This window comes from Atta cephalotes, assembly GCF_000143395.1.
Source record: "Atta cephalotes unplaced genomic scaffold scaffold00086, whole genome shotgun sequence".
Taxonomy (NCBI): Eukaryota; Metazoa; Arthropoda; class Insecta; order Hymenoptera; family Formicidae; genus Atta; species Atta cephalotes.
Window position 1 is genome coordinate 567,084 of NW_012130150.1, and position 9,455 is coordinate 576,538.

Consider the following 9,455-nt stretch of genomic DNA (forward strand, 5'->3'; position numbering starts at 1 on the left):
TATATATCACGTATTACTAATTACTATTACTTACTAAACGTAACGTAAGTAAATAATAAAATAATTATTATTATTTTACTTTTATTATATATATATATATATATATATATATATATATATATATGTTACAGGCGCGACGCGAATTTGTGTAACATATAACATCATGGAATAAATGGCGAAGCCGCTGGAAAGCGCGTCCTTATGAATGAAATTGGCTGCGGATCGCTGGACCACGTGACGCACGCGCAGTGATGCGGGGAGGAGGGGGTGAGCAGTAGTGGGTGCACGACTCACGTGAAGATAGACTCGCAGTTCGATGTCGCGCGACTAGTTCGGTGAACGTTCGGGAGATGTCGTGATACTCGCGACTCGCTCGCGTGGCGGTTGGCTTGAAACACCTGACTGTAGTGACTGTGGCGTAGCAGTGCGGCATGGGCTGGTGTGGCGGGTGCACACTTCTTTCAAAACAGGTAGCACGCGCTATCGGCTGACAACATTCACGATTCCCCATTCTTTTCCTTCCTTTCTTCCTTCCTCCCTCCCTCCCACTCTCTTTCTTATCTTGTCCGCATCCCCGTAGAAATATAACAGTGATCACGTGACACTCCCGCGATATTTACGCGGCACAGCGTGGCTAAGTTCACATGGAGTACCGTCGCGGAACGACGACGACGTCGACAACATTCGCAAAATCGTTTCGAAGTCGTCGTTCTCGTCGTCGTTTCGAGGGCTATCCGTTCGGCTACGAGTTCCTCGGGTAAAACGCGCGCGCAGTGAAAGAGCGCCTGGCGTCTTCCGGATTCGCGAGATCGGAGTAAAAGAAAAACATGTGATCGGTGGGGTGAAGGAGAGCGGAAGAGTGCCTTGGAACGTGTGCGTTTGCCGAAAAATGACGCTCGTCATCGGTCGGACATCGGTGAGAACGGTGTTACTGACGTCGTTGCTGCCGATTTCCGTGGTGTTGGTAGTGCTGGCGCGCGCTGGGGATGTCGCGACCTTGGAGTACAGCGTGGAACCCCTTCCGGCATCCAGGGAGCAGCGGCCGCGTCCGGATACAGGTGAGTCAATTGAGATTTTAGCGTTCCGCTTTAATTCGCTCTCGGCGAAATCATTGTCGAGATTTTAATCAGCTTTCGATTGTTTCTATGAGAGAATAATACATTCTAATTTCGTTGTAAATACATATAAAGGGACTGAAAGTATATAGGCATGAAAGCGCGAGAATAACTTTCATACACTGTTTCTTTCTTCTATTTTTTTAAGCTTTTAATTTTGCGAACGCTTTGTCATTTTTCAATCATGACTGTAATAATTTATTTTGATAATATACAAAAATAATTAAATTCGTTAATATTTATAATAGTTGACTATTTCAATTTATAACATTGACGAATGAAATAAAAAGGCAAATTTATTTATGAAATTGAATATTAATTTTGATATATTATAATATTAATATATAAATGTTATAAATATCATAAATACATTAATTATGATATTAATATCCAATTTCTTAAATAAGTTCGCATTTCTATTTCATTCATCAATGCTGCAAATTGCGACTTTCAGCTAATTCACTAATGCATGAATGATAGAAAAGAACACATTCTGATTTTTTAATTATTATTATCAATCTATTATTCTTAATATATTATTCTTCTTATATGTAATTATTCTTGCTTTTAAATTTAAATTTTTATCTTGATTTCTTGTTGCTTCTCTCATAATTAATATTAATATAATATTTAATTTCATAAATAAATCTATTTTTCTATTTCATTTATCAACATTGTAAATTAAGATTATATTATTAGACATTAACGAATCTGGTTAATTTATATATTATATATTATCATAATAAATTATTATAAATATGTATGTGATTGAAAAATTACCAAATATTATTTCCAAGAGGAGCAATAAGAAAATAAAATAAAAATTTAGAAAACTTAGAAACATTTGAATATACGTATAAAAAGATTTATATATAAATATACATAAAAGATAGTTTAATATATGTAGAATAATGAAATAAAGATTTATAATAACGCAATACTATTGTGCTTGTATAGAAAAATTATAATGTGTTTTCTTTCCTATCATTCTCGCATTAGTAAAATAATAGTAATTGGTTTCTCATGATCGATTATATCTTCTTCACAATATTTTATGATAGGAAAAATTATATCTGTATAAAAATATAATAATATGGGAGGGTGAAAGGAGCATTTACAAAACATTTCACCGTCATTGCATCCTTATTTCTCTTTTTCTCTTAGTTCTTTTCTCTTTCATTCTCGCACGAGATGCACTCTCCGGCGATCATTGCAATGACGGTGAATGCCTGAACTTTGTTGCTCGTCTCAGCTTTGCCGATGAAGAATGACCTTTGCACTCGGTTGCTTCTGTGAAAGTACGATTGTGCATCCTCTATTCGCTTCATGGCAAAACATCCTGCAGAATTTTTGATAAATCCCATAGATTCTAAAATTTGATTCCGAATTTACCTACCTCATATTTCCGAAAAAATGAACTTGTTAAAGTTTACGTAAAAAGTTTTTTTGATTACTCATATTCGTAATTATTATACCTATACCTATTATGATATATGTATATAACTTTTCATCAAAGTTGGTGAATCACAAAATTAATCAATATTAAATTAAAAATTCTTTAAGAATATATGATTTAACAATGACTCTACAATTGTATAGTAACATTTTTATGTTCTCACTATTCTTCTTCGTAGATTTGTTGAAAAATGCATCCGTGTATTTGGATTTCGCTATCTAAATGAAATATCAATCAATTGATTTTTTATTCGGATCATTAGACTTTATTAATTCTACATGAAACTCGTTAGCTTTCCAAATGCTATTTCTGCGATTCGTAGAAGCGTCTTCGACGCGTGCACAGCAATTAAATACATTTGATAATAGACGTGGGTCAGTTTCTCGTGGTGTTTAGAAATGCGCGGCGCTCATTTTGTCAGGCTGCGTCGTCTCGATCAAATCGATCAATTTGCATGCACTTAGAAAGGCGGAAGTGCGTCGCTGCGTGCACGTGTTTCGATCGATGAATCTTCATGAGATCTTCTTTGTGAGTGCAAATTAGTCGCGCGACCGCACTTTCTATTGGCAGTCAAACGCGATGAGTGCGGCAAGTGAATGTTGACGCGATCGGCATACCGATCTTTTGGCGGCCGAGCTTTTTTTTCCACGATGATTGCGTTTCATCTTAGATCATCGTCAACTGCTTATCGACATGCCTGACATGTCAGGGCGTTAAAAAAAAATATCGAAGCTATCGCATCGCGGACTTCGCGAATTGAAATTAATGGACTGTGACTCTTAGTAATGATAAACGACTACTTGGAATCTTTCATGACACTCGTTACAATTTTCCAAATGCGATATTCGGTGGTTATTAAAGAGAAAGCAATCAAGAAAGAATAGGCTTCTTCACGGCTCATTGAACTTATTGCACGTCATATTAATAATGATCTAATTAATCTACGATCAAGTTTTCCTGAGCAAAGTGTTGATTACTCTTTTATCTCATACATGGAAAAAATGATGTATTAACAATATTTAGCCGATAGTCTAATTGAAAATAATCTTGTTAAATCAATGGCAATATTAATGAAACAAACGTTATGTTTAATAAAATCTGATTTGTTTCATTAATAATATTAATATTATTCTTGACTATTATTGAATAAACGCAATTATTTTTAGTTAAAGTGCTATTGGTTGATACTGTTAATATAATATTTTTTTCTTGTGTATCTACTTTTCCTTTGGATATTTCTAAATACGTTATATAATAGTATTTTAATAATGAATCTTTTCGAAAATTCGGAGGCGACGTTTTTTGATGGAATTAATCTTTGAGATTTCAAAAAGTTTAGGTTGTTCTTGAAAAAGTGTTTTATTAAATTATGAAATTAAAATATTTTCTTTGTGTATCCGAATTATCTTTTCGAAATTGAAATGATTGAAATAGAAGAAATCAAGTATTCTTAGGCGATCGCCGAAAGCGAATAACTTACCGCAAGGATTCCTCTTCGACGTGCGACAATGTCTCGTACTGTGAATGCATATGCATACACCGGGTCGGGATGCGGGTGGAAAATGTTCTTGGCATCAGTTCGTGTAAAATCCTCTTTCAATCTTGATGCGAATGGTACGTGTCGAGGTTGCTATTAAAAAGAGGGAATCTCATGCAAATGTAGTTTACGGAATAATTGTTCGCCGCTCGCGAACGTGCTGTGAGCATTTATTTAACGATCGTGATTTTATGATTCCTTAATGTTATTTATAGCTCGTAAGGTATTCCTTAATGAATCACATGATTATCTTACAAGCTGTATTGATTTCAATTTGGCCTGGACCAGTCCATTTTAGCCTGGACCAGTCAATCCATAAGATATTCGCGATATTGAATGACGCTTTGTTATTGTTTGTTTTTTTTCCGCTATCTTATGAATTTACTATACTGAGGGAAAAATTTTTAATATTTGTAACTATAATTACATGTTACTAAGATTACGATTATTACTGTTATTACTGCTATTATATTAGTAATAATAATTCTCTAAATTCTTTGGAGTTAAATCTACCTCCAAAAGAATGAAAAATAGTGACAGAATTTTCACTCTTTTCTTTGAATGGGATTTCACTTTTTTGGAACGTGACATTTTATATTTATTTTTATTTTCGCAATCAATAACGCATGTACATTTTTGTATTAAAAGTAATTGTACTTCGAGATCTTTTCGATCGCAAAAATAATTTTATTAGAAACTTGATGACGGTAGATATTAATTAAGAACGTGAATGAGGGATCAAAGGATAATCGCGTAAAGGCGGGAATTCAATTTATCTTGCATGAAACGCGTTACGTTTTAAGTTGCAAGTGCAACGTGTGATTTGCTTTCACGGCTTTCGATAACAGGATTTATATTATACGATACAGTCGACGCGGAGCTTTATCGGGGCTACTACTGCCGCTTCGGTATTCGCTCGCGTGGCTCAGCAGGGTTGCAGCGAAGAATAGATTGCAATAGGATGCAATTTTCTAGGAAGATTCAGGATACTCGGCGTACACGCAACATTAGATAACCGTGGGAGATTTAATTAAGATTAAACAGCTTGTCCGATTCGTCCTTATCGTGACTGCGAAATCAAATATCAAATGAAATCAAATACAATATTTTTATTTATTCTTCGTGTTTTCGCAATAATCTGCAAATGAAAATGTCACGTACGTTGAAAAAGATATTACTGTGTGAAAGCAATTCGTTTATAATTTCAATTTATTAAGCGAAGGAATAAGTTATAAGTTTGATTAATATTAAAACGAGATTTAATATTAGAAAATAATGAAATATATTTAAAATATATTTGGTTTTAAATTTAATTCAAGGAAAAATTAATTTTCTAGATTTCACTAAATATAAATATTTCTGCTAGTGATAATAAATTTCGATTAGTTCGATTATTTAATGATTTGAAAGAAAGTTATATTGCGTAGAGGTGAGGTCAGGTTTATTGTCAGGTATATGTTTATTACTTCTTATATTTGTAACGGTTTTGAAGAATGCATGATTTCAAACAGAAATTGAGATAAAAAATTGATTGTTGCGTGAATTGATTTACGCCAAGTAAACCGTTCTGAAGATTTAAAAGCTGATCGAGATGCGCAAAATGTACTTGAAATTCCAGCGGTGGCTGGTCCCCTCTACATTTTTAGAGAAAATTTACGATCTGCCCAGAACGCGTTCGGTCACTCCTACCCGGGTGCGAAGGGTGTAATTTTATAACCGGCCATAATTAGAGATATTAACTCGCTTAGGAACCTTTATTCGTGAGTTCCACCGTGAGCTCGCCTTCTCTTTGGACTGTGCGGTGTGCGGCCATTTCGCTCCTATTATTATGCTGGAACAATGAATAGTTAAAATCTCTTTACTGCCATGCGAGAGCCCGTCCTCAGAGAGCCTTCCTCAAGAGAAACAGTCTTATAGAAGAATCTCATGCTTCCTTTTTGCCTCCTTTCTTCGCGGTACAGCGTGTCGAAATGTGTTGCCTTTGTTCAGTAACTGGAAATTGTTGATATTAGTTATTTATATTAATGGCGCAAGAAAGAATTTTAATATATACAATTATTTGTACAGAGAAGATAAAAAAATCCTTATTTTTAAAAAGTAATGTGAAAAATCGCTGTACTGTGTCGTCAAGATTAAATCTTATCACGGTAAAACTTTTTAACATGAATTTTATTATACTTAACTTTCACCATTTAACGCAATAACAGTTTGAAGATAATTATTATAGAAAGATTGTTGCAAGAGAAATTCATGGAACTGACATTATCATTCACATCAAATTACATCAGAGTTACAAGATTAAATATAAAGGGAATTATAATTTTTTATAAAAAATATTCCGTTTTTTTTTAACTATTTAATGGACTATTTTAGAGAGAGAAGCCATTATTTTAAATAATCGGAAAATTCTTTTTCGATTACACGAACAAGACTGCATAATTCGCAGGATTTCAACGCCGCGAACATTAGCACGGAGAAAGAAAAAGGATTATGGATAACAGAGCGGTGCGCCGGTTGTTAACATAGCGTAATAATTCGTCATCTTGCGGTAATAATTATTCAACTCTTCCGTTGCGTTTTCGACGACGGTGTGTGGTCAAATGTGTTTTCTTTAGACGCATGGTTATTTAAACCGGGCTCGTAAATAATGTTCGTTATTTCACACGCCGTTAAAATTATTCCATTGGCGGCACAATGGCATGTAACTATGATGGCAATAAACGCATTCCCGCATCAGTAATAAAGACCGTAATAAAGGTATTTTTTTGCGGGGCAGAAAAAACGCGTGAGTCGCGTGTTTGTCGAACTCTCAGACAAAACTTATACGTTCACTCGCGTTCGAAGGAAGTATATTTTGTATCTCTTTTTTCGAATTTATCTGTCGCAAATCGATTAACGTTTTGAGACAACGTCTCGATGTGCTCCGCACAATAAAATTTATCTGCAGTTTAAGATGAGTCGTACATTTATTCATTCAATTGTGAACTTAATAAATTTCAAAATTAATTTTAATCTTTTAAAAGCAGATCGATTTATTCGTATAACAGGTTTCTAAAAGAAAGCGGATAAAAGAACGCTTTGCTTATTCATATTTCCATGAAATTAAAAATAAAACGTGAACATATTATTTTTAAGAATACAATATATAAAGTATGTATAGAAAAAGATGTATTTTTGAAATATATATATTATTTGTGTTGTTTCATACATATATATATTTATTTTAATTTTTTAACAATTAATTCTACGAGAACAATTCACGCACATAAACGAAGGAAAAGCTGGGAAAGGTAGAGAAGAATAATATCTACAGAGCACTATTTATATAATTCTTCAATTATCTCTCCTTCATTAGAGTCGTAATAGAGGCTTTTACATGACGAGCGTAATAGGGTCGTACGCTCTAATTAAAAAAGAATGCGTGGAGTAGTAGGATGATTATCGGCTAACAGTCTGCCATGCATAAGTGAATGTAACCTTTTCGCAGCATGCTAGGTACTTATGCAGAATGGAGAAAAATGGACGCTACGCATTTGCTCTCTCTTTCTTTTCTATATCAAATCGGCTCTCCAAGACAAGAGTCTTCACTAGCAGTCCTCGCGAGACTTGTGGAAACTATCTATAAGCCGCAATAATAAAATTCATATTAACCAAATTAAAGGAGATTATTTTAGTATTTACATTAATTTAGCATTTCTTACGCTTAAAATAAATAACTGTACGCAATTAATTGCAGTTTATATTTCATGTTATTACCTTATATTATCTTTTGTATCGAAGAGATATATTTTAGAGCTTTAATTCGATATACTTTACGATATTCTTTAGAATTTACATAAATGATAAATAATGGGCGATAAATAATTATATAATTATAAATAATAATAAATAAGTATCCTCTTATTTTTACATATTCTTACGTAGTTAATGAACGAAGTTTGTATGCATGCATATTAATTTAGCTTGATAAAATATTTATATATGATAAGATTATATATAAATTAATATTACATTTTTTCATGTTATTGGATAAAACATTTAATTAATTAAAAATTACTGAAACAGAATAATATATATCATAAAAAATACTGTAATTTCAATTTTTAGTTTTTAATTTTTTTAAACTATGCAACACAATTCCTCTGTTCCATCGATATTAAATTATATTGTAGCACACAAGAAAGAATATTCAGCATGAATATTTTATGATGCGCAGTATTTTGGAATCGAAATAATTCAAGCGTGATACCTTGGCCTTGGTAGGCACTTGTTATGACGTACAGAGCATTGACTTTATATTAAGTCACCGTTCTACCATTTGCTCTCAAGTCAGCAGGTCATTAGCTTGTCATTAGCTTATTACTTGTTTCATTCTGTGAGTAATTAGGAGTTTATCGGTTGGTGTGATATTAATTTAAAGATTAATATAAAATAAGTTATCGAGATAAACATACAACATTTTACATACATTTATGGCATTTATCATTAGATCGTCTTTATGGACGAAAAAAAGAGCAGAACAAATTTAGATATTGTTTATGTGCAATAAAAATAAATATCGAATTAGAAAAAATATAGAGTGGACAAAAATTACTCAGGTTATAAAGTTTTGCTTTTGTTCTTTTTTTCCCTTTAATGTTTTTTGTGTAAAATTTGAAGCTTGTTTAGATTCCTTCCAGAATTAAATATTGTATGGAGGTCATAAAAGAAACAATCTTGAGAGAGTATTTTCCATATATCTATGTTTTAGATACAAATAGAAGAAGAAAAACTTCTTTCGAAGTCATACAAATATCTCTTAATATTTATTTAATACACAAAGAAATGTTTTAATGAGATTATTGATTGCATTTATTTTGACAATGTGCCAATTTTCTCTTAATCTTTCTTAATCCATATTAATAATTAAACTCCCTCTTATTTGAAGTAAATTAAATGCGATGAGAGATCTAATAAACTATTTCGTCATATACATAAATAATATATTGCGACTTCCATAATAATCACACGATATTTTAGCATCAGATTTTACGTCTCGTCCGTTACGATTTACGTCCTCGTTTCTCAATTGACTCTCTAGTTTGTGATCTCTAATTAAAATGCGAAGATCATTCACGTCTCAAGATATGAAACTTAATTCTGAATCTCATTTAATACGATTTTGAACGTTTAATTTAATTTGAATAATATGATTAAATGAATACAATTTATACAGATGCGGTGGAACGTACTTTTCGCGTAATGTATAACAAACATCTGATGTACATACGCACGTTGCATTGCACAGGTGAGACGCGGTTGCTTGTAGTGCTCGTGGTGAACGGATTTGCGCGGCGTTCTCGCTATT